Source organism: Cebus imitator, unplaced genomic scaffold, assembly GCF_001604975.1.
Source record: "Cebus imitator isolate Cc_AM_T3 unplaced genomic scaffold, Cebus_imitator-1.0 Scaffold27, whole genome shotgun sequence".
Classification (NCBI taxonomy): domain Eukaryota; kingdom Metazoa; phylum Chordata; class Mammalia; order Primates; family Cebidae; genus Cebus; species Cebus imitator.
Genome location: NW_016107342.1, coordinates 5,204,287 through 5,224,779, shown reverse-complemented (window position 1 = coordinate 5,224,779; position 20,493 = coordinate 5,204,287). Strand labels below are relative to the sequence as shown.

At 38.3% G+C, this 20,493-nt stretch overlaps 1 long non-coding RNA gene across 1 annotated transcript; it reads right to left on the bottom strand.

Moving 5' to 3' along the window:
• Positions 1–2,598: 2,598 nt before the first annotated feature.
• On the bottom strand, positions 2,599–20,140 carry LOC108300450. The gene is made up of 3 exons (XR_001823427.2): positions 19,920–20,140; positions 6,781–6,893; positions 2,599–4,623 (listed from the first exon to the last, which is right to left on the bottom strand). It is a non-coding gene; the product is annotated as an uncharacterized LOC108300450 (long non-coding RNA).
• Between the last annotated feature and the right edge of the window lie 353 nt (positions 20,141–20,493).

Genomic DNA, 20,493 nt, shown 5'->3' with positions numbered 1-20,493 from the left:
AATAAGAAAGGAAGAAAGAGAATGGAATAGTGAGAAAAGCAGATGATTAAAAATAATGGTGGCTTCTAAGTTGGGCTGTTTAGATACCTAGTCACAGGATAAACACCTAAACAACTCACATCATGATATATTTTTTAACTTGGAAGAAAGAGAGTGAGAGTCTGAAGTTTTCCAGGCTCACAAAATAGAGTAAAAAATGGAGCTTTTGCACAAGCTAATGGTGTTCAGAGTTGCTTCGTATTGAAAGACATAGCTGCTGCATTTGTCTCACCTCTGGCTATGCTGAGAATTCCTGTGATTCAGTTAAAAAAAAAGGGGATGTTTGGACTCCACCTTAGATCCGCTGGTTTTTAAACTCGTCAGAATTTTCAGACCTCGGTGTATTTTAAAGTTGCACCAGTACAAGTAACCCTGAGTGTTGGCCAGAGTTGAAAACCCTTGGCTAGGGATTGTTGCTGTCATCTTTATGAGGAAAGGCAAGAACTGGAGGACCCCACTGTCCTGTCTCTTCAGCGCTCTTGTTTTCACCTGTATCTTCAGTTGGAGGACAGAAAACCTCATACAATACACCTTATTAAGAAAGGGAGTTGGTCATAAGGATACATATGTGCCAGAACTGGAACTGTCACAAGATGAGGCCACTCCAGAAGCCATCCACGAGTTCCTTCATGATCCTGAGCCACATGCCTGCTCTCTCTGTCTCTATAAATCTCTCTCAAAAAATTATGCACACAGTGGCATGTCTCTTTTTTCTCCATTCTGTATGGAAATATTTCCTCATTCTTTATGTGCTCAGTTTTGGAATTTTCTTCTTGGAATATGTGGAAAACTGTACTTCCTCTTAATTTCTGCTTTACATAACTTCAGTTTCCTCCTGATCCAGGAGACATGCCCATACTCTGGCTGTAATGTTCTATCAGCCTCAGCTCCCCATGCTAGCTACTTCACCCTCTAGAGAGATTGACTGGCTCTGCTGATTTTTGTACAAAAGGCTATTTCTTAGTTTACTGGAGAAATACCTTTGGGTCAGGTGCCTCTTCTAATACAATCATCTGGGACTAGATGTTTGGAATCACAGTGACCCCAAAGTTTGTTTGCCTCAGGGTAGTCTCTTTTAGAGGAACTGTGCATATGATAGCTCCCTGGTATTGTATACACTATGACTCCACATTAGTTGTGTTTTAGAGGTATTTATATACATGTCTCCTCTTCTAACTTTCAAGCTCCTGGGGAACTAATGCATTTTTATATTACCAATAATATTTAGCAGCTTGATTGGCATACTTTCTATATTCAATGCATATTGCATTGGTATGTATAATTATATTCCTCTCACCTTCTTTCTCACATTTTTTTTGCCTCTCTCTCTTCATTCCTTCTTTTATCCCTTCTTTTTCCCCCTTTTTTCCACGACATGTAAGGACCTATTATGCGAAAGATAACACGAGTCACTTTAACATCAAAATTTCAAAGATGCATATACCACCATCAGGATGCTCCCTGTCTAGGAATATCTGTAATAGGATGTCATGTTAGAAATCGCGTGTTTGTCCTCCTCATATTTTTCCCTCCCCTATTTCACAAAGCTTACTCATTCCTTATTCCTTTTTTGCTTTGCAGACTTTTTCAGGGTGGAAAACAGAAGAAGCAGATGTTAGTGTTTCTTTTTGCCTTTTCTAATGCCTAAAGTCATCAAAAGGATGTTGAGTGTCCCAGAAGGGATGTTAGAGAGGGATGTATCTGAGGAAACAAGACAGAAGAGGAAGAGAGACTCCTACAGCTGGGAGGAAGTGTGTGCATGGGGTGGGGTTCCCTGGAGGAGTGGCACTCTTGCCCTCTTTGGCAGCACCCCAGAGAGATAGCAGATCCCAGAGCAAATGGTTTTGTGCTGCTCGCTGGTGAGGCTCCCAGCTTCACCACAACATGGGACAGCAGAGTCTTTTTACCTGAAGCAGTAGACAGGGACATTAGTCACGGGGAGGTAATCAGTGTCCAGAGAACCCGTTTTACATCTTCAGATGGACAGGACACTGAGACTTCTACATGGTAACAGACAAGGAGGATTTTCCTCTGGAGAATGGGGTAGAACTTGACACTGGCTGGGTCAGATGGGGATTGGAACAACATTTAGATAACTTTAAAAGACAAAAAGAACTACTATTTTCTATAAGTTTATGAAACTTGTTTATAAGCAAACAAATGACTAGAAGATAGTAAACTAATTTCTAATAGCAATCATTGTAACATACTCTAATACCATAGAGAGAAAAGAGGATTAAATCTAGGAAAATCCTTGTTGCTTGTTACCATTAGCGTGACCCTGTGGAGTGTGTCTATGACTTTAGGGGAAAAACTAAAAACACTCACCAGAAAATATAAACAACAGGCCTACACATTGTAGGATGACACTCGCGATGCCTCATCCTTATCAAGTCACGTGAGATGCCAGCTGCCCCTTGGAGGTTGCTCACTGTCTAACCAGAAGACAGTGCTCATTTTCTCACTGTTCTCACAAGTATTTTGTCGTTCAGCTAATCCATTTCGCCTTTTGATGTCTCATTCAGTTTCCTTTTTTGAGAAATGAAGATACTTCTTTAGAGAAATTTGGGGCAGGTTGAACTTGTATATAGAAAAGTACTTACAATTTACAAAGCACCTTACTAAAGCTATGTACTTAAATAGTTTTATTGGCATAAACAATTTAAAGCATATCAGCATTTCTTCCAAAAAAGTATCTCAATTATGTTCTAAAACTTCATGAAAGAAAGAGGCTATTTATTTTCACAAATCAAAAAGCATTTTTTGCTTAAGTGCTATCTCATTCACACAATCATATATTTGTCAATAAATATATGGGGCCAGGACCTATGTTAGTGTTCTGTGTATAGAGGTAAATAATAGAAAAGGCTCTCATCTTCAGTGAGATTACAGTCTAGTAGGGGAGACCAGTATTACATAGATTTGAAAAATTGTCAGAAATGCCACTAAGGTCAAGAACAGAGTATTGAAGACATCAGACAATGCTACCCTGAAATTGGCCACTTAGCATAGAATAATTTTGAGCTAAAGGCAATCAAGAATCAACAGAGGCTAGAAGAGTTCTCTGCCCTCCCATATTTGCCTAAAAGCAGAGAATAAATTTTTGAACTCCTCCCTTCCTCTTCCCACCCCACCATCCAGAGAAGAAATACTCTTATCATCAAAGGCAGGGAGTCAATACCAAGACAAGTTTGCATAAATAGACCTTACTAAAACAGCCCTTACCTTCAATTAGTTTCTTCACATATATCCTAGTCACTTCCCCATGATTTATGGCCTCTTGAAGTCCAAACCTTCTTTCCTTTTTTAAAACGGTATATGAGCCTCAAAGTCTAACTATTTATCTGAATTTCTGTGAACTCCCATGCATGTAAATATTAATAAAAATTTTAATTTTTATGCCCCCCGGGACTAAACATAAGAGGGTGAGAAAAAAAGTTTTCCTTCTTGATAGAGTTTAAGAAAGAATAAGAGTGGTGACCAATATTAAGAATGAGCCAAGGAAATACTTCTTGAGAACTGAGGGTTGAGCTGAGTCCTGAATGATGAACAGGGGTCAGTCAGTGTGTATGTGTTTGTGTGTGTGTGTGTGTGTGTGTGTGTGTGTGTGTGAGAGAGAGAGAGAGAGAGAGAGAGAGAAAGCTTTCTAGATAGAGACACAGCATAGGTAAACATCTTTTGTCCTAAAACACAGAAATAATGCATGTACTTTTCTTGAGTGTGACCATTTTAAGAACCTTCCCAGTGACATTCAAAACATGACTGCATTAAGATGTTCCAAAATATCAAGGGGCATGTGAAATAAAGGGGAGTGGAGGCATATGTTCTATAGGAATCAATTCTAAAAATTGTATATATTCAGTATATATCATAATGTTCTGTTATGTTTTGTATAAAAATTAGGCTGATTTTGGTAACGAATTTTCATCTCCCCAAGTAACATTTCTTTAATGCAATATTTTCTGCCAATAACCATGCTACTATTTCCATTTCTTGTTTTTTCGTCTCTCATAAAAACCAAGTACCCATATTGTTTACAAGACCTATTTTTCATACTTGATTAGCTCACTATGTGATAGTGGTTCACATGTAGGACTGTGAGTTACAGGTTAGCATATTTATTGTTCCAATGATAGAAATCTTGATTCTCAATATATTACAATGAGTAATGGTAAGATTAAAATTTATGTTATATATTCTTTGTGTTAACATTTCTGATCCATTTAGGCAGACATCACCTTCAAAGCAGTATACTCTAAAACACAAACTTGTCATCAGTTGATACAAAGCTTCCTTCCAATGTGATTAGATGCAGCCAATGCAACGTCAGCTCTCCATTGCATTTCTTACTTTTCATTACCTTCATTAAGCATGATACCATCACCACGAACTGCTGCTCCACCACTGAATGGTACCTATTGTGCAATTTCCTGGCTGTAATCTAGGAGTTTCTCTTGTAGAAATTTGCTTAAAATTTACTTTCACTCCACTTCGGTTAATACAATTATTGCTGTCATGCTACAAAAGACACTCTTAAGTTGTTGCAGTTTGAACACATCAACACTATTTTTCCCAAGGTCAAAGCTAGAAGAATTCGAATAACAAAACAAGTTAGTATTAGATTATAACCCAAATTATAAAATATATGTATATGTATATATATATATATGTGTGTGCATCTATACTGATATAAATAAATCATTGAATAAGTAAATACACAAATGGGGAGGAAGTGACAAACCTTCCTTACAAAAGAATTTCAAAAAATATTTCAAAAACAAAATACTCTAGAATGCAGAGCTCCATTGTTCTCTTCTTAAATTTAACCTGGTCTTGGTCACTTCCTTACTAACAAGACAATATTAAGAGGGAAAAATAGTAACTTCATGCTGAGGAAACCAGAAAGGCACTATCTTAATCAGTGACCAATATTAACTTCAGACGCACTTTGAAAAAATTATATCAGTGATAAAATTATAACACCTAAAGTGATCTGATTTAACCCACTCCTCATCTTGCCCTTTCCTTAATTATTCCTGGACTTAGCCAATAAATGCTGCAAAATTTCTATAAACATTAGAATCCTCAAAGAGACCAAATTGTCTTTAGTAGAATTGTAGTATTGAATGTTGAAGCTCTATAGTATTTAATTTATCAAGAATCTGAGAATGGACAAATTTGACCTGGCAGAATAGTCAATTATCAAGATCAATCTATTTACTAAATTTCCATACTGTGTGTATATCTGTGTGCTGTAAAAACAAAAGTGCATTTTCCCTGTGATATTTGTCAGATCTCCACCGCCAGACACTTGATCTCTACAGGCAAGAATACTAGCTACTGTGTATTATCTCCAGTGGGTAATTCACCCCTGGTCCCCAGTCCTGGGTCTGCTCTCAGCACAGAGGGTGGCTTATTGTATGCAAGAGCCTGACTGTATGAATTGGCTGCTCTGGGAAGGTGGGTCCAGATCAATCATTTCTGATGTTGAAAATTTCCATTTGAAAAAGGGCTGTTTCTAAGTACCATGCATGGACACAACTATTAAGAGGGAAAACCCAGTGAAATGCAGGATCGTTGTTGTGTTGGTGCTGCATTTTGTTTTGCTTTTTGTTCCATACGTCTAAATAATCAATTTAAGCATTTTCATTCTGTACAGATCCAATTAATTAATTATGCTATCTTTGTATAAGAACCCAAGGGGAAAAATCAAAATCAAAAACACAGGCGAGAGAGAAAGAAAGAAAAAGGGGGAGAGGGGGAATCAAATGTGGATAATGGAAAGATAAAATAGACAAAATCAAATTTGCACCGAATGTGTTCCAGGTCCAAATTTCCTCCAGCTCACGTCTTTTGTAAGTAGCTTCCATAGCCTGTGAATGTGGCCAATGGTGTTTTGTCAGATTCAATATAAATATAACAGACTCTTCAAACATAACCCTACTGCTTGCCTTTCTGGGCTGTAGAAGCTGTTTACATAGCCTGTAGATAAATAGAAAACTCAATCTGCTTATTTCCAGCCACCCTATTAGCAAAAAAGAAAGTTAACGAAGGACGCTGCAAAGGAGTGTGGTGTGTTTAATAAAACACTTTCCCCAGGAACTGAAAGAAGCCTCTGCATGTGGGATGCAGCAGCTCATCACTAATTCAGAATCTCCCTTCAGCCTCAGACTTTTGTCTTTCTTCTTCCAACTGCTGCACTTTCAAGCGTGATGGCTTGCTGAGTAGGCTTCCCTACTCTGGAAGGGAGCTCAGAGGGAAGGGAGCGAGAGAGTTCATTAGGGGTATTTCACAGTCACTCAGATCCCAGGGTCTCTGTCTCATCTTCGCAGATCACACTGCTCATAGAGAGTCTTTCTTTATTTTGTTACTTATCCTTGTACTGCCAGAAGTCTACAAAGACGGGGCTCCTGCATGTCCCCATTCACATCAGTGGGATGTGAGCACAATTCAAAGCCTATCCTGAACCTATGTACATTCACTGATTGCAAAGCAGCTTATTGTATTTTAAAAACTCAACATTTTCTTGAAAATGCAGCATTTGAAGATGAAAATCTTATTCTAAGAGAAGCATATTACAAAAAAGAAGAATAAAATAAAGAGATGAGAGAGAAAGCAGGAGGGAAAGAGAACAAAGAAAACACAGACAAATGAACAAAGAGAATGGTCGGGTAAGATTATGTTTTCAAATCCAGATAGCTGACCTATGAAAACCAAATTTTGCTTAAGGTTTTCATTTACTTCTATGCATGTATTTCTTTTCAGAAACCTCTCATCAAAGCCAATCAGCATTGCTAATGTATTGGTCACATTCCAGCCTTGAGAAGTCAAACCGAGCCAACGTTATTAAAGTCCTGCAAAATCAAAAGAGTCAAAGCCCTTTTTCCACCAAATGACCCTTTTTCCTTCCATTTTCTGGATCTGGAGACTTGATTACAGCACATTCTCCTAATTATAAGGTCTACTTTGAACACATTGCTTTATTCCTAGAAAGTCAATGGCTATTAATGATTTTATTGCTGCAATTCATGGTTACAGGTGGGCATTTGGTCCATAGAATTCTCCTCATTTGCTACTGATGAAATGAAACTTCTGAAGCTTCAAAGAATGTCTAGGTGAAAAATGGGCTGAATTCTCCTATTTGGAAACCCGTATACTCTCATCTCTGCCCACGGACAGTATTTATGCCACTGAATCTGTATTCTATCTAATTTTCACTCAGTTCAAGCTGATCTTTAGGGCCGGGAGGCTGGCCTAGTAATGCAAAAGCTAGCTACATGTGCTTTTTTTTTTTTTTTTTTTCTTTTACATGAAAAGGACAACTGTTCAAGAATTTGAGCAACCCTCTTGGGCTTGGTCCTTTGCGTGACTGGTTGGCGGTTGTTTCATTATTTGGTTGGTATTAGAATGCATAGGTAGACACTCCCCTGCACATGCTGTCTACTACATCTATGCACTCTGAACGGAAGTAGAAATAAGTATGTCTTTTTTCACTCTTTAAGAACCCAAAGAGCATTTATTCAAAGGCAGCTTCACTGTGTTTAACTAAGGTTTAAGGACTTTTCTTTCCTCCAGACCACTGAAGCAGGCACAGTCCTTGACTTTAAATTGTTTAGACTTTACATGGGAAGTAGGATAAAATAAAACAGTGATGTAAAATCTAAGTTATGATATATGAGAATATGTGTCACAAGACACATAGGGGTTCATCATCAAATGTCTGCATAAGTAGTAAGTGTTATAAGATGAGTTGAATGGTCTGAGCACACATTAACTATTGGATCTTAGAGACAGTGTGAGCTGTCCTCATTTCTGAGGCATGATAACTATTTTCTACAAGAGCAAAACGTGAGGGTCACTTGGGTATATCACTGGAATCCATTGGTGTCACACTGCAGGTTTATTATGCTGAGCCATTTTCATTTCAGCTTTGCTGCTTATTCTGTAATACTTTTTTTTTACTCACTTGTACTTTGAAAGCCTGTTCTTAGACTCTGAGCTTTAATGCTCTGCATTTCCAATTCTGTTAGTTTTCTCTGCAGCCAAATGTGCTTACATTCTTGTTCACCCAGTATTAATAAAAAGGATGTTTGCACAGTAGGGAAGCGTATTCTCATTTATCTCTGACCAGAAATGTGAAGAATGAAATGGCCTGATGGCCATTATCTTGACCCTGTGTGACCGAAAGCATTCTGAAGTAGCGGGAGAAACAACGGGACCACAAAATCCTCATTAAAGTTTTCTTCTATCAGCATCGGACTGCAGATTAAGCCCCAGTCACATTTCTCACAAATGACTTTTTTTGCAATAAATAAATATATTATTTTGTAGTCAACAAAATAGAGCCACCTAACTTGAAATCCTACAAAACTGATGAGTTCAAAGCACTCAGTGGGGGCTACTTGGCATATCATTCCCTGAGCTTCCTCCTACTATCCACCCCATTAAAGAGAAACATTAAAGGTCATGACCGTGTTCCTCTGTTGTGATGTTCTAGTCATCCCTTGGAAGAAAGTCAAAGCCATGGAAAGATGTTTCCATTATTTCTGCAGTGAAAATAGTTTCATATTCAGTTTGTTGCACACAAGATCTAGACATAAATGAAAGGAAAGGAATGAATGTATTGGGCTACTTCTCAAAGACAATATAAATAATTCTTAGACTTAACTCTCATAAGAAACCCTTCAAGAGTAATGTAAAGATCAATCACACACACACACACACACACACACACACACACACGACTAGTAAATATCTCTAACCAAACTACAATCAACAAAGCATGATCACAAAGAATCTTTACATAGATTTTATCACCGATGGCTAGTTCTTCAGTTATAGAAAAGCTTTTCAGTATTACTGATTAAGCACATGGGTTTAGTCAGTACATGGCAAAGGCCAGATTCTCTATACACTATTCCCCCTAAATTAATGGGTTGAGTACAAATTAATCTAGCACCTCATATTTCTTAGATATCTCTATGTAACTAGCACAGAAGGAAAAAAAGGAAAGGCAGGCCTTGTTGACTATCTGATAGCCTTGAAAGACAATTAAGCAATTAGTAAAAAGCCTGCACTGAATACCAATAACAAAATGCCAAGTAAACGAAAGGCTAAAGCAGTGTGAAGGGGGAAACTATTTGGCAAATACAGTTAGGGAGTGGGAAAGAAGTCAGGAAATGGCAACATTCGAGGGGGTGTTTTGGGGAGGAAATATAGCTTGAACAGAGCTTTGAAAGATGACATGATGAAGGATAGTACTAGAGAAGTATTATTAAGGACTTGGGTCAAAATGCCAGAATGGTTGTTTCTCTGGGTCACTTCCTACCAGGAACAATCCTGAGACGCCAAATTCTCATCCAATTCCTCCTGGCTGCTGGAGGGGTTACCACCATGGAACAGGAGGAAGTTGGTCTCCTGGCCTCACATATCCCACAAGGGATGTTGACTCTCCTCCCCTACCACTCAGGGGACCCCGTGCTACTTTCCTCTGACTCTGAATTGGTGAATGTCACTCTTTCAGGAGGGCTGCATGCTCTTCTCCTCCCCTCAACCTCAGTGTCATCATAGCTACTCCACAGGTGTCTGCTCTGAAGAAACATCTAGTGAGAATTGTAGTCTAGGTATAAACAAAGTGCTGCATCAGAACAAGGAGTTGAAGTCAATGTGAGAGAAGTGACGCGTGCAACAAAAGAAAACAAAGTATGAAAAGTGATCATATAAACGGGCACTTCAACAAATAGTTAGGGAAAGCCAGTTTGGTGTCTGCTGGAGGAGTCTAGCTGGGGTAGTAAAAAGGATGGTGAAAAGGATGCTAAGTTTGGTTTCAGCTAACTAAGGCAATAGAAGTTGAATTATCCTTACGCAGCTGATACCAAGTGGGTGTGTTCCTTCTGTTCCTAGCACCTAGCAGAGTGTCTCATATATAGAAAGTGTTCAAATGTGTTGAGAGAATTGTATTGGAGCCAAAAATAGTACTTTTTAGTGGTTAACATAAGGTGATGCCTCAGAAACCTCAAATAATTCCAAATAACCATGATTAATTCCAAGCGCACTTGCTGTCTCTGTATTGTAGTGCATCATTTGTAGAAGCTGGGAGTTGGAAGGTGATAAAAAGAAGTTATAACTTCTTTTTAATACTCAGATATTGTTTATGCTTTATTTTTCTTTAAATGATAACATGCACTTAAGTACAAAATATAGTTAAACAACACTCACAGCCACAATTATGAAAGAGCTAAGCAGGGCTGTTCTGATTAAAGTGGATGTGGGGGTCCCAGAACTCTGCCTCTCTATCCGGTCCCTTATGGTAGCCCTGTCACACTTTTGTAGGGCTTCATGGAAAACCACAAACCCAGGCTTCATGCCCAGTCTGTTGTGTTTACCCTTGTTGCTCTGGGTACTTGAAACTTGTGGTCAGAACAGACACTTTGTAAGTCGACTATTTAAGCACTATTTACTAATATGCAGTAGCTGCTGATTTCAACAACCATATGCCAGCTTTACTGGGATATGAAGGGCTTAAGAATATTTGATGAAAGAGTGAGGAAATGTTGTGAAACGGTGGAGCTCTTTACATTCACAGGTATTGGAGGGGTGGGGTGGGGTAGAACAAAATAAAAGCATGTGGCCTGAATGGTTAGCCCAAGCCCTATGTAAACACCTTACCCTGGTGGTTCAAAGTTATCTTTTTCCACCACTTTTATGTACCAGGGGTTTGAATGAGCCACAGAGAAGCCGCAGCAGCAGATGCTGTTCCCGTGAGATTTCTGGAATCCACTTGGCCACTGTTCACCTCAGCAGCCGGGCATTTGGGTGTCTCAGAGCAGCAAACTTGGCACGAAGCGTCTGTGGTGATCGTTTTGATGTGCACCCAGGCTTGAGCTCCCCAGGCCAGCTAAGAGCTATTTCTCACACGTCCTCATTGTTTCTCACTCTCTCTCCTGGGAGAGAGGACAATTGTTAACGATTAGGGAGATGGAGGCTTTGAACCGTGCCTCTCACCCACAGAGACACGTGGGCTTTAAGCCCTGGCGCCTGGTAGTGTCCAGAGGAATATGAACTTCCTCTTTTCTGCCCTCTGTGAAATATGCAGCACGTTCACTTATGAGACAAAAGAAAAAAAATAACAAAAATGGCCAGACTTCTCTCTCAAAGGTGAGAGGAGCAGACTGTTTACTGCTGTTAGAAGTTCCTTGTCCTGCGATGCTCCTTAATAAACTGATTCACGCTACCACTTAAATAGCTGCTCTGCAGAGAACACAGCTGACATCTAAGAATTTCCAGAATATCTGTTATTTGATTGAAGATAAGATTTTTAAATGTATTTTATCAAAAATAATATTTTATTTTTTATTATTTAATTGTATCTCATTAAATTTTAATGTATTATAAAATTTAAATGTATTATTGTTTTTTGTATTAAAATATGTGTATTTATTTTATTTTATTAAAAATAATGGGCATCTTAATCATCCAGGAAACCACAAAGGAAACAGACACTCAGTTGTTCAGCTAATGTCAGGATGAGCCAAGTGCTCAAAATGCAAGTCAGGTTATGACAATTACCAGGCAATTGTAAAGTTTCCCCTTTACCTGCCTCATGGCTCATGGGGCTGATCCCAAGTTTATGAGGTGGAGCAATAAAGTGTCTCTCTCGTCAGCATAGGGAGGCACACGGGATTTGGTTGGCTACTTATCTTAATTTAGCTATGTGCCATGTTTCCCTGGCATGTCATGTGGTGCAAACAGTTTAAAAATGGGATGAGGAAGCTGAGGCTTGCTTAACTCGGGTATCAGATTTAGTGGCGAGGCTCCTGTGAGACCCCTAGCCTGCCAGAACTGCACTGTGCTGCCCTGGACCCCTTCTAATCTGAAAGACAATGTGTGAGGCAGAGCTTAGTGACCTCAAAGGGACCCTGGAGCATAGGTGAGCTGTTTTCTGAGGAGGTCAGATGCCATGGGAGGAAGGGCTGCCCTAGGAATGGCACCACACACAAACTTAGCTGCACTCACCACACACATCCCTTATTACCACTGTCACTTAGGGGACAAGTCTGACTGACCTTGTGCAAATTATAGCTGCCTTTGTATGTGGCCAGAGAAAACAGAGGTGACAACCCTTAGGAGAACAGGAACTCCTCTAATGACCTCTAATTACAGACATCAAACAAACTGAAAGCAATTCCTTCTCCTGTTTTGAGATTCCCTGGGCTTAAAAGGCCCACAAAACATTTCCTTCCATAAATGTCACCAATGCACTAGTAAATGCACATCACTTACACTGACAACGTTTATGTCAATCAAATTATAAAATGATTTTATAAATTATAAAATAACAATGCCCTAACTAGTCACTGCCATTGTATCATCAAAGCTAGAAAATATAGTCAAGATCCTCAGGCCACAGCTTGAAGCCAGAAAGTGTTAGAGCCACCCCAGTCTACCCCAGCCTGCTTCAGACTTGTTCCCAGGAGCCTGTACTTCTGATAGTAGAAACAGCACGCAGTTCCTTAATTACTCACACCTCGTGAAAGTGAGATATGACTAAGCACATATGCAGCCTGCTCTACTGAGGGAGAAACCGATCTGCACCCCACCCCCAACACCGTACCCCATCTCTCCCTCTCAGGAACTCTGAGCCTGGAGTCAGAGCATCTATACTTGGCTTAGCTCTTTCTCAGAATTTCTGGAATATCCAAATCTAGGAACTGCTAGACTTATTTTTTGTTTTTTTCCTGACTGGAAGAAGAACTAGATGGAAATAATTTCTACCTTCCCTTAAGACTCTTAAGGACAGAAGGCGCTGACTCAAACAGTGTTTCAGGAAAAGAGAAAGCTGTAAAATCCTGGTTTATGGCATTGTGCTGCATGAAATAAATTACCTGTAAATGTCTTGGCCTGCACTGCCTACCTGGTGTTTTAAACTTGAATTAGTTGTCAATATTAAAAAATCAGAAGCTGTCTCTTAAAAATGTTGAATATTTGCAACACTGGGCCTGCAATCATGACTGGTGATGATTAGCTGGAATCTATTGACTCTCTGCACAAGGCTGTCTCCCCTAGGCCACCATGGCCTCCACTGTGGCCCAATATAATGTCTAATACCCAAAGCTACTTAGTACCTTGCCCGGAATCACCTCCGTTCACTTACATTACTTGCCTGGCTGCTACATAAACTTGAACTTGTGAGCTCTGCTCCAAGTCACACAGTCTACTTCTATGTATCACTTCCCATGCTGTCCATGATAGGTGGCCTGGATTTTCTTAAAACATCCATGAGCAGTCTTTGGGAAGAAGTGGTATAGAAGTCATTCCTTCTTCATGAAGATTCTTGACTCAGATTCCAGCTGAATGTCTGTGTATCCAAAGAGAATGACCAAAGTTTTGCAAATTAAGACTCTTGAACACAAATAGAAGCATCATAATGCCTCCAGATAAAAAATGTTGCCTTAAGTTTCATAACTAATTTAAAGATATGTGACAGAGTTACTCAGTAAATGCAGTTTCTAAAGTACGGTAGGAGAGAGAGCAATGTGGGTTCCTTCAGTAAGTAGTGAGTGCATAGGAGCTCAGGAAAAGGAGAAGTTATTTAGAGATGGTGCCACCCAGGTAGTGCTGTTAAGAAAGGTGGCATTTCAGCTGGGCTTTGAGGAGTGAGTGTATTAGTTTGTTTTGATGCCGCTAATAAAGACATATCTGACACAGGATAATTTATAAAGAAAAAGAGTTTTAATGAACTCACAGTTCCATATGGCTGGAGAGGCCTCACAATCATGGCAGAAGGCAAAGGGGGAGCAAAGGCACACCTTACATGGCGTCAGGCAAGAGAGTGTGCAGGGGAACTGCCCTTTATAAAACCATCAGATCTCATAAGACTTATTCACCATCATGAGAACAGCAATGGAAAAACCTAACCCTATGATTCAATTACCTCCTACCAGTTCCCTCCCACAACATGTGGGGATTATGGGAGCTACAATTCAAGATGAGATTTGGGTGGGGAGACAGCCAAACCATATCAGTGAACAAGAGTTGAGCATGCAGAAACTGAAGAGAGGAACCATCTGAGAAAAGCACAGATGGTGGGTAATATGGGCATGCTAAGAAAGAGAGTGGTTCAGTTTCCCTGGAACATTCCTGCATTCTCATACTTAAGAATAATAAACTATTTAAAATGGAAGTTTCTCATGTCTACCTCAAGAAATTATATTTCAGCGGTCTCAGTGGGGCCCCAGAACCTATCATGAACCATCATCACAAGTGATTCTGTTGTGAAGGGAGCACAGTTCATACTTGGAGAAAAACTTGCATCAGGTGTATAGTGGGTGGATGTGGGAGAGGTGGCAGGGTCTAGACTACAAACAGCATTAATTTCCGGTCACAGAGTTCAGAATTTTTCTGTGAGCCACAGAGATTTGCTTTTTCTGCCATTCCATATTAGCATAAAGAAGGGAGATTTCTTAAAGACGACACTCAACTTTAGGTTCTAGGAAGGCACCATTAACAGAAGCAGGGAACACAAAGACAGGATTGTGCATGGTCCTCCGATCAGTTTGTAACATTCAGGTTTGGTCATCATTGGCTTTCCTCTGCCACTGACACCGTGAACAAAGGTGAAGCAGATACCTATGGGCACTGGCTCAGATCCCTCTCATCTTGGGTCCAGGCACAAATCTTCCAGGACTCAGTTATTCATCTGTGAAATGACGATGACAATAATATCTTTCTTGATCTGTTGAAGATCTAAGTTGGGTAAAGTGTCTGAAAGCCCTTTGAGAATTACATACATGTAAGAAATTATTTTCTTGAGCAGAAGAATAGATTTTTTAAGTTCCTAGCATGGCTAAATGAATGCTAGTACATATACGCCATGTGTTTTCAGAGCATGTAAATGTAATGCTCATTATGAAATACTAAGAGGAAAAATATAAGCTGGGTATAAATTCTCTCTCTAGAGTGATTACATTTTTTAATTGCCATAACATATGTGGGAAATATAGTAACGTGTAAACAGTGGTTTTCTCTCGTGGTGAGATTGTACATAAGATTCTCTTTTGCTTGAATTTTTTTTCTTGTATTTTCAAAATCCTCTTCACAGGCATTTATTACTTTTGCAATCAGAAAGAAGAAACTCCACTTTTCAATCTCAGAGCCCTAAAGCCATTCTGGAACCAGCGATTTTGGGGAGCAGTATGCTCTTAAGACCTCTCTTCAAAGACTCTAATCTACTTTTATTTTGACAATTCCTGCTTGAGCACAGACCTATTTTTTAAAATTGAGAGTGTGTGTGTGTGTGTGTGTGTGTGTGTGCAGTTTAGATAGAATACACAGGGAAAACGGAAAGAAAAATGCTAAAATACATGCCTTGAGTTTGTGAAGACTAAGTCAATATATCTCAATTAGAACCAGGAATCTTTCCAATATTTACACTGGATTTGCTTCCAAATGTTTGGCTTTTAATGGGTTGCAAATAAATTGGGAGGGATGGAACACTGGAGCATAATAAACACAGAGGATACTAACATCTGAAGAAAAGAAAAAAAGGGAATTTGTAGGAATAAGCCAATTTTAGTTCAAAAGGAGACATAATGTTGTTTAGAATTTCTCTGATTTTGTGGGGGTCAGAAATAGAAAAGCAGGGGTACATGAAAAGAGACTTGAGACATTGTATTATACCTTGGGCTTCCAGAGAGACAATAATTGGGTACCTCAAGGATGTTTAACAAGCTGCACACAGCTTGAAGACAGAATGAGATCAAACTACATGCAAAGCTAGGAGTTTCCAATGTCAATATGGTAGACTTCTAAGGTCTGAAAATTAACAAGATAAGAAGAGGGGGAGAGGATTGTGTCTTCATTATGTGCATTGCTGAAATTATCAGAATGAAGGACAGAGACCAAATGCAGAACAAAGTACAGGTAGTGTGTGTTTCAGAGGATGACCCTAAGGTGGAAACCATGATCATTCAGACTGAATTTCCAATTTACTATTTTATTCATAAAATTTATTCAAATCAATGATATAAAAACCAAAATTCTCATTTCTCCACTCATAGTTAGCCCTGACTGTTTTTGTTCAGAAAAATGTGAGAAAGTCAGGGAAGCGAGAGTTACTTAGTTAGGAAAGAGAGCACGTAAAAATGTAGGTATAGCAGTTTGTATCCTGTTAATAGATTTGCAATGTAAATTGCAAAAATGAATTTTCAATTATCAAGAGAAGAAAGTACGCAAAGTAATATAAAGTTGGAAATCTAGTTTCTCATCAGGCTTTCATACCAACTCCATATTTACTCACTTGAACTTATTGTAGAAAAGCAAAGAAAAATATGTGTGAATGTGACCTAGAAGTGTCATGAAATATTTGAATCTTTGTTGAATTTAGTCACTGGTTTTCTTCTAGTCATCACAAGAATATTTTGTATAAGAAATAAAGCATTTCATTTTTATTTCAAAGGCCATTTATTTTCCTATTAAAGCAAAGACAGACACTGAGCCCTCAGAAATGTCTGTCATCTGGAAATATTTGATGATTGAGATGTAAATTTGGTACCTGTTCTTATATTCTTCTGTGTTTATATGCTTTTGTTTTTATTCTTGGAGGTAGAAAATAGAATGGCTTTATTCAAGTCAATAACTAGTCTGGTTTTCCACTTTATTTTGTTGGTATCTGACAAATACAATCATTTTCCTAGAAACATTTTAGTGAGTATCCCTATTTTTCAGAATGAAGACACATGTAAAACAGATATTTATTTATACCTATAAATCTCTTGCTGGTTTGGGTATCTTTTGTTTTAAATTATTAATATTACCATTTAAATGATTTTTAAACTTATTTAATTACAATAGTCTCATTTGTCAAATTATTTTATTGTTCTCCTTAGGCATAGTCTCATAATTGTATCACCAAATCCCACTGGTATCTGGTAATAATGAAGAAATGTGATAAAGACAAAGTTTAGTGCTGTCACCTTTTTTTTCTATTGAACTCATCCTAAACACTTTGGGGTTTTACAATTATATAGTCATGGCTGGTTTAGCTGATAAGGAATACGCAAATCTATTCTTTAAAAGTGCAATACTATGCCAAACTAAACCATTCAAATAAAAATCCTTTGCAATCATTATTGTTTCTTTAAGAATTTATGAACCATCCCACCATTAGAAGAACTCTGCTCACATTGTATCTAATTTCATTCATCAAACAAAGCTAACTGGGAACAATGATAAGAAAACATTGCTTCTTCATAGAGTTCTGACCTCTGTAATAAGTACCTGAAAAGATCCATAACACAAATGCAATGCCATTTTTTTTCATTCCTTTTTCCCTAGGTTAATTAGGTTTAAATCATGGGATATGATAGGGGATTATCTTTAAAAGAAAAAGAAAAATTCAGCACAAATCAGATATCAGAAACTTACTTTTATTAAATTTTTAAAAACCACATTGTATTCATCTTTTGAACACTAAGGAAACAGAAAAAGCTCATAGGAACACACTTACTTGGAAGTCAACCATTTGCTTTTTAAAAAAATTTAGCTTGACTCTCTAAAGGAAGACTAAACTAAGACCATTACAATCACAAACCACTCATGTAGTAATTAATAAATGATAATTGGAATGAACCAGAGAGATCTTTCCTCCTGATGCATCAAGTTTTATGTCTTTTAAACTACTGGCTGTTATTTTCAATGAAGAAAAGGGAAGAGAGAGGTCGTGAAAACTTAGACAAATCTCAATCAGAAGGGACTTCAAAGACCTGACAGAGGCCTGTAAAAGATGACTTTTTAGCCTGTCAAAGCTACTTCTCCCAATAGTAAACCTGTCCAATGAATGTCCCCTCCACCAAGAAGCATCCTTTCCCATGAATTTCATTTTTTCTCTCTTTCTCTTGAGAGGGCTGAGTCAGATATACTCTATGTACCTTTTTTTTTTAAAGGGATATTTGAGATTTCACTAGGTGGAAGAACAGTTATTGTGATAAAGGTTTACATCTTAAATGGATATTTCAGCAATGTACTTCTTTAGCACATAAATAAATAAATAAATAATAAAAAGCTGAGTTTTGGGATGAAGGATGAGTTACAAATCATTTCTGTATAGGTAGCAGTATGGAATCTTTCTTTCTAGGAGGTATTCTATGCCTTTAACTATTTTGCAGTAATATCAAACATGAGTTTCTGAGTTAGAAATCAAACCGATTTTCTCACCAAAGCTGATGTTTGAAAAATACATTGAAATAACCTTGATTTTACCCTTCAAAAGGAAATAATGAGACTCACATCTTCTCCCTTCTTCAGGGTTTGACTGTTTGGCAGAGGAAGGGCACCAGTGTTTATCTTCACCTGTTTTTCTGCAGCATACTGCCAATGACATCAGTGTCCTCTCTGCTGTATTAAGGGCAATGAAGGTTATGAAACTAGAAATTAATCTAGTCTGAGAACAGATCACGCAGTCCTTCCATATGCATTGTCTTTGCAATGGTATGAAAATATGAGTCAGTATGACTCATTTGGCTTCCTGACCTAGCCAGTTGTCTGGCTCTCCACATTAATACAGTCACCTGAACCAGCGTCTCTGTTCATTTTGTGTGGCCTCCTGGATATCACCTTTCCTTTGCCAAGCATCAACCTGAAAATTTTCCTCACATATTAAGATGCATTCAATACCTTGATATATAGGATGATACAGACACAATTTTTGGAGTCTCTAATATTATAGCTAAATTTTGTGTTTTTATAGCAAAATGTTAAATTATTTGGAATCCAGAAGATATTTAAGAAACAGAAGATTTTTTTAAATATACATATTTTTGGGGCAACCTAGTCTCACTGTAGCCAAGGGTCCAGGATGGGAGAGCTTTGAAATGAAACCATAACTAAAACCCTATTTCGTACTTTCTTGATTTATCCTCCTCCCGCTCCCTAGGCCCATCCCTACTTTGGATGAGAAATGGCAGACTATGGAACTTCAGAGATCATCTCTTCCAACACCTTGTGTAAAGGAAGTCATTGCTAGCCAGAAGGTGAAATGCATTGTTTCAAGTTGATTCAGGTCTGAACCCTTGTCCGGATTAATGACAGAATTCCAAACAGAGGTCAGTGAACTCTGTGTAACATCAGCCTTGGAGTGGGGGAAGGGTGGGGAAGCGGAACCATTAGCAAATGGAAAAAAAGCTTTCTGAAGCAGAGAGAAAGCATTTCTACAGCCAATTAGAGAAATCACCCTTAAGAGAAAACATATTTCTCTATTAAAGCCTGCCAGCATGCAATATTTCCCAATTAGTTCAAAGAACACAGTCACAGATGTTAGCCAAAATATGCTACATTCTTTAGAAGTCCTCATATCAATGCTTAGGATCTCTTTGATTTTTATGAATGAGTTTCATGGTGTGCGTGTGTGTGTGTGTGTGTGTGTGTGTGTGTGTTCCTTTAAAAAAGAGAAACTTATAACCTCAGAAATTTAAACACAAACACACTCACTGAAAGCACATTGATAACATGGGAAATGTTTAACACTAGAGTATTGACATGGGCAAAGTAATAAATGCAAGTCCAAATTGTCAGTGTTATAGCTTATGACAGCTTTGACCTAAATCCCACTCAAAAAGCTAAATAAAATATTATTTCTTCCATGACTAAGGCTGCCATATTTGTCAAATGCAATTTTAGATAAGAAATATTTTTTTACTATAAGAGTATCATGTGTAATTCCTAATTTACCTGACATTTAAATTTAACTTCAACCTTGTGTTTTATCAGGCAACCTGATTTAGGAGAGAATCAGACTCCATATCTCAGAATTTATAAAAGTATTTATGAAAAGTAAACACATATACATGCAAATCACTCTTCCACTTCTTAACAAACTTTTCTACGTGTGAGAATTGCTAATTCTGGAAGACAGGCCACTGGAGAAGCTATAACCAACTATGATGAAAATTCCATCTAAAAATCCTGGAAGCTTGCACGTAGAGACAATCTGTGAGAGAAAATACATTGGATGAAAACATGCTGGAGCAATGATAGCAAAGTGTTTTCTTGCCCGCCTTTTTGCAAGTTTTTGTCTGCTGCCAAGTGGCCAGGTGGTACAACTTTCTTTTCCTTTGGCCAAAGTCCATTTACAAGACCTACATTGATCTTGAGTTACGTCATTGGGCAGGCAACATCAGAGTGTGCCACAGAGCATGTTGGAAATTAATCCCATTTGCTGAGGATGGGAGAAGATTCATACTCTCATGACTTTTAGGCTCTTGGAATGTTAGAGCTGGAAAAGCTTTCTGACTTATAAGATCATTTAACCCCTTCGCATCACACATGTGGGTGCAGGTAGCCTAAATGATTTTTCCAAGGACTCACAGCAGGAGCCAACGCCAGCTCCAGGGATGATGACTCCTGATTTCAGTCACTGTTCCACACCTTGGCTATAATCAGATGCCAAAATTGGGGTTG